Here is an 8,302-nt window from a genome sequence, read left to right as displayed (position 1 = left end):
TGAAGTGAAGTGTCTTCATGTAGTGGCTGCGGCCTCCTCTGACCACGCTAACATTTGTATGTCAAACAAGTGTGTGTGTATATATATATAGAGGGTTTTAGGAGGGCAGTGTTTATATTGTCTTAGTAATTTTTATAGACGCAGCTCAATTTAAATGGCTAATGCCTGTTGCCCCCAGAAAGACATCTACCTACTTTGAAGTATGAGTTTGTTTTTCAAGTGTCTGCACTCTAGTGCTTTGTATTACAGGCCATTTCAAAGATAAGGGTGACAGCTTTAAAGTCAACATGAAACTGTGTTCGTAAAAGCAATTGGGAAACGACTTGTTTTTATCTATTGGGAATTGATTGGTTTGTGAAGGTTTTTTTTGTTTGTTTTTTTTGGACACATTGAATAATGAGAGGACTGGGTGATTTTAGCAGAAAGGGATAGTCTTTTTGGAGCTGAAGCAAGCATTTACATTTTTTAATAACTCTAAGCTCACTAAAAAAATAGTTCATAGTTCGAATAGAATGTATATTAAAGTCACCTTGAAATAAAAATGGGCAATTTTTATGGAATATTGCCGTGTTAGTTGTTTTTTTTGTGGGGGGGGGTCACTCACACACACACTCACTCATATACATTATATATATATATATGTGTATGTGAGTGTGTGTGTATATATACAGTGCCCTCCAAAAGTATTGGAACAGTAAAGACAAAATTGCTCTGTTGGCTGTGGAGTCAAGACATTTACAAATATGATTAAAAGATGAATATGAGACAAAACTACAGAATGTCACATTTTATTTTTGAGTGATTCAACACATAGATGTTTTACCAGCTAAGAAGTTCAGCACTTTTAGAGTTTCATCCCCCTATCTGATGTGAGCATAAATATTGGAACAGTTGCCTGTTGTCCTGTTGCATTAATTCTTCAGATATTAAACGCAGGGAATGTGTCGTATCAATTATATCCATTACTTCTGCATTCTGAGTCTTGCATTCGATGATGACACACACAAACCAAGATGAAGATGAGGGAGCTGACTTTGAGAGAAAAGCAAACAATGTGGATGCTAAAAGAAAAGAGGAAGTCAATTAGAGCTTCCAATCAAAGAGTTTGGAAACCACCAACAACGACCTGATCGGCTGAGAAAACAACAGTAGTTGATGACAGACCAATCATAAAAGCTGTAAAAATGAACCCTAAAAAACATGTCTGTAAAATCACCAACAACTTCCAGAAAGCTGGGGTGATGTTCTGACAATCTACTGTCCTCAGGAGACTTTGACACAGAATTACAGCTGAAGAGGAGAGTAAAGGCAGAAACTCCCCAAAACAAACAACAATTGGAATTGGCTGCACTAGAGGCGGGGAAAAGTATTTAAAAGGATGAGACCAAGAGTCTGGTGATGTCTATGGGTCACAGACTCACTGCTGTGATTGTGTGCAAGGGATCTGCAACTAAATAAGGCAGATATAAAAGATTAAAAGCTATTATGTTCAACTGTCCCAATACTTATGCTCACATCAATGAGTTGGATTTTTATTTGGTAAAACATGTATGTGTTAAATCACCCAATAATAAAATGTGACATTCTGTAGTTTTGTCTCATATTCATCTTTTAATCATATTTGCAAATGTCTTGACTCCACAGCCAACAGAGCAATTGTATCTTTACTGTTCAAATACTTATGGAGGGCACTGTGTGTATATATATATATATATATATATATATACACACACACACATATATACATATACATAATAATCACATCACAATAGGTGAGAAAAAACAGCAACTTCCGTTTTATGACAACTTTATTAAGATAAACATACTACATTTTGATTTCATGTTTACTTTACAGCTGAATTATTAATTCTCTTCATCTTGAGCCACCAAAATATTTTTTTTATTGGACTGTCAGGGTTTTAATGCAAGTAGATTTTTTTTTTTTTTTATTGAAGTACATAGAATTTTTATCATGTTAATTAAAAAAATCTAATAATCTAATTTTAACTAATGATTATTTATCTGTTAGCTTGGTTTTTATTTTGTTTGTCTTGTATTATTGCAACTGTTTTTGACATGAAGATATCCTTAGATGCTGACATGGCAATAAAAATTACTAGTACTCAAAACTACTACAAAAAAACAACCTCTTATCTTTAAATCAGGTTATATAGCATGCTTTTGTTGGATTGTTGTTTCTGACCTAAACCACACCAATTGAACCAACTGCTTTGCTTACTTGGATATCTTTGCACATTAGACTTAGTTTTTAATTCAAATTTGACCTTAAAAGGTAGTATTTGTATGAAAAACAGGGAGAAATTTATATATAAAAACACGAGTCTGAGATGACTGCCAAAGCATTCTTTCCTTTGAGCAAGTGTGTCTTAAAGCAGATGTGGCGCTCGTAATGGAAGTAGCTATACATAATTGATGAGGAAGGACTGAAGGTCTGGGGATGAGCCATCAGGACTGGCCTGGCGTGACCGGCCCACACCACTTTCGACCTCTGCTCTTTATGGAACTGACATGTGGATGGAGGAGCAGTTGAGTTCATGAAGAAAATTGTGAAGAACATTTGGTGGTGGGTATGCACTTTTTTTCTTAAGCGAGGTAGTTTCGATGCTTCCACATGCTGTGGCTCTGAATATGCTGTTTAAGATTTTAATGGCTGAACTGATACCAATATTAGCGTCTTTTTTCTTCTGTGTTAACATATGCAATGGTACCCTGTGGTCACACTGAAACTCGGCTATGAGTTGAGTTATGAGCCAGCGCCTGGTTCACCATCTGTTAGGGCTGCTTTAAATCAAACTTTTAAAAGCACTTGTTTGTGAGATGCTTGGGTAAATATTTTCTACACCAAAAACAGCTAATTAAAAGTCTTTCCTTTTTGCCATCACACGGACAACACACGCAGGCGGCTCGCCCAAAACAGCCCCTTTGCTGTTGCACTGGCCCCAAACGTCCTGCTTGAAAGTAGCAGAAGTTCAAGCTGATTTCATATTCCTTTTCAGCAAGCAATATTTAATTTTTAATCCTATTTAAGCCAACTGGAAATAGTATTTTGCAACAGTGAAACCACGGCATGTATAATTGATGTCTTGTCTTAGCTAATGCAGTGGGAATGTTTAGCAGCCGAAGGAGGGAGAGAGTGATGCATTGAGGAGCCCCTGGGCACCAGTGGAGGCCGCTCCGCTATCCAGACGGAGAAAATGGGCCCGTGCTGCAGATCTCCTCGCAAATGCAAATGGAATGCTGATAAGAAGCCATAAATCCATTGTGTGTGACGTTCCCGCGTTCCTGGAGCACTCGTCTGTGACACGCATACGTGAACTGACCTCTCGTCGCTGGAACAGATCAGGGGCCCCACCAGACACGATGGTTATATATATTTGGATAGGTGGATGACATTGACATGCAATTTTACTGTCCTCAATGAAAAAGGACAGACCATTTTTTTTATTCTCTTAGACAGCGAAGAACATTGATGTGATCTATAATTATTAATGATCTAGTAAAATGTGCAAATGTAAAAAATTGCTGTGCATTGTGAGTGAAGGAAATTCACAAATGTACCGAAATGAGAAATGTGGACCTAACAAATACTATTTCAAAATGATTTAATTGGTAATTAGAATTAAATTTTAAAATTAATTAAAAAATACTTAATTGGGCTCAACTTTGCAAATGACTGGTCATCAATTCACACATTATTCATTAAAAAACTAAACAGTTATGCTTTACGAAGTGAGAGTCCTGCAATGTGATTTAATAAGCATTAAACAAGTTAAAACATTACATATTTTGGTGAGTGCACCATGTGGGGGTTGTTCACACAGTGAAACTGATTGATGCAGAGCAACTAGATAAAACCAAAAGCAGGTGTCACTTGATGTATTTTAAGCGTTTATTTGTAACAGCATATTAAAAACATGGCGCTTGTAACACAGGATGCTAAAAAATGGCATGGAACATAAAAAGTTTAAATGGGTCCATCTAGCGCAGTGAACCAAATGTGAAACATAATCTTGTGACTGGCGTCAACCTCTATGACTAGTATAATTCACCACTAAACATAGTTGATTTGTCCAATATTCAAGTGTTTTTTTTAACAGTTATATTGGCTATATAAATTATGGAAATGTGTTGTGTCAAAATATGCATACTTTTATGACATACTCTGATATTTTATACTGCCGCCCTGACATTACGTCAAGGATCACTAGGGGTCCACAGTCCTCTGGTTGAGAAATGCTGATCTAGCACATGTTTACAAGCAAAGGCAATTAAATCAATAGATGGACACAACAACACGGCTTGAGTGAACAGCCCCTTAGGGTTCGTTCCCACCAAGAATGATAAATATATAATCGTTCATATCAATAGACGATAACATATAAGAGCTTGATGCAGTTTGTAGCATGTCATCTGCCACTTTAAATACTTAAGTGCTTTAAAGTTTGGTGGATTCTGATTGGCTGTTAATGTTTTTATTGTTAAAAAAAATCGTTCTGAAAACGATTCCAAAGATATCGTTCCTCTGCACAGGGCCGCTGCTGGCCAAATGGGTGCCCTATGCAGGATTGTATTGTTAAAATAATAAAATATAAAAGTAAATAATTAAATAAATTGTAATTAAATTGCATTATTTAAAAATTACAATTGTAGCTCTAGACAGTTACCTATGGCTATTATTTTATTAATACAGTTGTTTTTATAATCTGAAGCATTCAGAAATCACGCAAAAGAAAATTAAGCAGTTTTACTACGATAAAACCATGGTTAATTTTTGTAAGGGTTGTGATGTCCACTTGTTTTTTTTTTTGTTTTTTTTAAGAGATTATAGAGGCATATACAGCAAAAAGGTGGCCAAAAATTAAAGATTAAGTGGATATTTGAATGAAATATTTGGTCAATAGCCTATTGAACAAGAATATGATCGTCCTTGTAAGTGTAACAACAGCAATGACCAGGGGCACGTTCAGGCTCACACCGGTGCCCAACGTTCTGCTACAGTTTCCGGGTTGAACGACATGTTTCCTGGAAACGGTGTGCAGCGGGGTTTGAGATACGTTTTCTCTTGTTTGGTGGGTGTGTCAAAAATGTCAGCCCAATCAGCAGCAACGTGTATATAAACCAGGCGGTATTAAAGAGACAATGGGTCCAAGTGAAGTAATTTAATATGTGTCCGCTGCAGCTCGGTATACACAACAATTGAAGATATTAGAAGACATGTTTGTCATAAAAGTTTTATAGCATATCAACATGATGTTGATGAATTTGTAAGTAAATGTAATGAACATCAAAATAAAATCGCAAGAGCAAGTATATTGCTTGCACATGTTTATTTACATTAAAGGCAAAACAACTGAAATAATAAGAGCACAAGTATAGATCTGGAACTTCTTTAAGTCTATCTAAATATCATGTAGTAATTGCAATGTCTTCTGGGCCATATCCTTTCCTTAGGAAGGTGTGCTAGACACTGAATAATGTAACATAAATATACTATACATATTTATATATTTTGCTATTGTATTGTGGAGTGACACTTTCATAACCTTTTCTATGCTCCTCTGATTATATAATTGGAAATATTACACTATCATAGCACAACAACAGTGATCAGCAATAATGATAAGCCTAATACTCACAATAAAAATAATAAGGTTGGATGACGATAATTAGGAACCACAGTTTCCACAAATCCCTTCACTCGATTGGAACTCTTTTATTCTGGACGGCAAGGGCAGTGACTGTAACATAGAGCGTATTTTGCAGTAGGCTATTAAACACGTATTTATACCGATTTCATCAGGCTCCGAAAATTCTTCAAAAAGAAAGAATGGCCTTCTCAGCTGCCACAGTTACAACACTTGCGTCATCAGAACAGGGTGTTCAACACATCACCGTTTCTGTTTAATAAACGTTTTGCACCGTTTTTTTCGGGGCTGAACGCAGCCCAGGCCTTTGGCTCCAGGCCACTGGTGGCTTGTTAAGACCAATAAATCCTAATGGAATATGTCCCAATACAAACTACAGAAAACCTTTTTTTTTTTATTATTTTTTTTTTTTATGGTTTTAATGATTAAAAGTTTATGGTTTGTAATGCTTGTAATGGTATTTGTGATTTATTTGTTATTCATTTGTGATGGTATTAGAATTATCTGTGATGGTTCTATTGTTTTTTTTCAGCAGGGTTGCCTCATTGTTTTATAATAATGCATTATAAGTAATTTTAAAGGCTGTTGGCTTAGGTTTGTTTTCATAAACACAAAAAACATTATCTTAATACTTCTTTGTAAATTATTATTTGAAGTAACAAAACCATGGTTAATTTGCGGTTACCATGGCTACAAGAACCATGATTTAAATTTAATTTTTTTTTTTTATTCGTGTTAAAACCATGGCTAACTTTTGTAAGGGAACATGGAAACTCGAATATTAGATGCGTTGGTGGTAGTGAAATTATTACCGACATTAAAACCCTTTATTAACCTCAACACACAAAAAAGTTTCACAGGATTATGAATGTAGCCTACCTTTGGTGTGGGGCTTAACTGTGGGGAAAAATGGCTGAATTCAAAATAGCATGCTACACTCTGAAAAATAAAGGTTCTTTATCTGTATTTATGGTTACATAAACAACCTTTAACACCCAACTTTACATTGCATAAAACATTTATATAGATGGAAAAAAAGGTTTTTATGCTTCTCAAAATGTTCAATAAGGAGAAAAATTGTTCTTTTGAGCTATAGTCACTGGAAGGTTCTTTGAGGAACTTTATTTATGGCATTGCTGTAAAACCCCCTTTTAGAACCTTTAGTTTGTAGGATACACCCATATATTTTTTATTTTATTATATTTAATTCTTAATTTTTCAATCTAAAGAACCTTTTTCCAGAACATTCTGTGCGATGGAAAAGTATCATGTATTTGGAACTTTAAATAACCTTTGCCATTAAATACCCTTTTTTATGGCAGAAACAGTCTAGTAATACAGAGTATTATGCTAATATGCATTTCTGAATTTTGTGAAATGCTAAACCCTGTCTAGAACAGGTTTAAATGTGTGTGTTTTTTGAATGAACTAGTTATGGTTAAATTGTAAAATTACATATTTTTTCTTTCTCATATATATAAAGTTTAACCTTAAATCTTGATAGTTAGAATCCATTTGTCTATACAGATATATCTGGACTAGGCCTATATCTGCAACTTGCGGCCTATGGAAGGTCTCCACCTATCTTATCTGTCTCGTTTCTTCCTGAGGCTAGTGAATCTTCGCCTGCCTCCGGTAATAGGGTAGGACCGTGCCCCAGAAACACAAAGAGGGGGTGAGGGGAGAGCCTGACCGACCGTACCACAGCTCGGCCATCCCCACAGAGTTGTTAATTCTCCTCGCCCTGCACCGGCACGAATGAGGGAAACATCATTCTCTATTCTCCCAGGTCAGAGTGGGAACAATTAAGTGTAGAGGGCGCGGGGAGTGCGCGGCGAGCCGGCCGACAGTTGATGAATGTGTGGGCAGGCTGCAAGTGACAATATGCAGACAAGCGAGATCATTTGCAAATGGATGCAGGGAGACACAGTGAGGGAGCGAGAGAGATGCAGTGGCACGGGGCAGAACAGGGGGGAGGGTTTAACCCTTTGTGGGTGTCTCTCTCAAGGAGAAAGGAGGCAAAACGGGAATATCAATACGTTGGTCCGGCAATTTATTGAGGGTGTGAAATTCGATATGCACACGTAGACTTGTGATGTATCTCTTAAGGTGCAGAGAGCAAGTAAAATAAATTAGGTGGTCATGGACTGGTCAGGTTATTGTTTTTTTTTTTTTTTTTTTGCACCACAACATGGGTCATGTTCATTTTGCACCTTTCGTGGTTTCTACAGTAAAAAGGTATTTTGTGGAAAATAACCATATCAAAATACTGAAACAAAACTGTGGTAACTTAAAAACATTACTCTGTTTAAAGAATATATTTTACTATTTTAACTTTACAATCGTAATAAAAAAAAGTTTTTTGCATTTTTTGAAGTATGAGTGGTACTTGCCTCTAAAGTTCTGACTGATTTAGCATCTAGTTTAGCAAACTATGTGGCTACTAGACTGTTCAGGGCGGTTGCTAGGATTTTCAGTATGTTTTTGTGGGGAAAAGTAGTACCTTGCAATAGTCTCCGCCATGAGTGTTAAGATGGTCTGATTGGTTAGCATGCTGCTATGTGGTTGTTAAATTGTTTTGGGTGGTATGCTACAGCAGGTGGTTGCTAAAATGTTCAATACTCACAAACTAGACT

The sequence above is a fragment of the Barbus barbus genome (assembly GCF_936440315.1).
Source record: "Barbus barbus genome assembly, chromosome: 30".
In the NCBI taxonomy this organism is placed as follows: domain Eukaryota; kingdom Metazoa; phylum Chordata; class Actinopteri; order Cypriniformes; family Cyprinidae; genus Barbus; species Barbus barbus.
Note: the sequence above shows the minus strand (reverse complement) of the source record.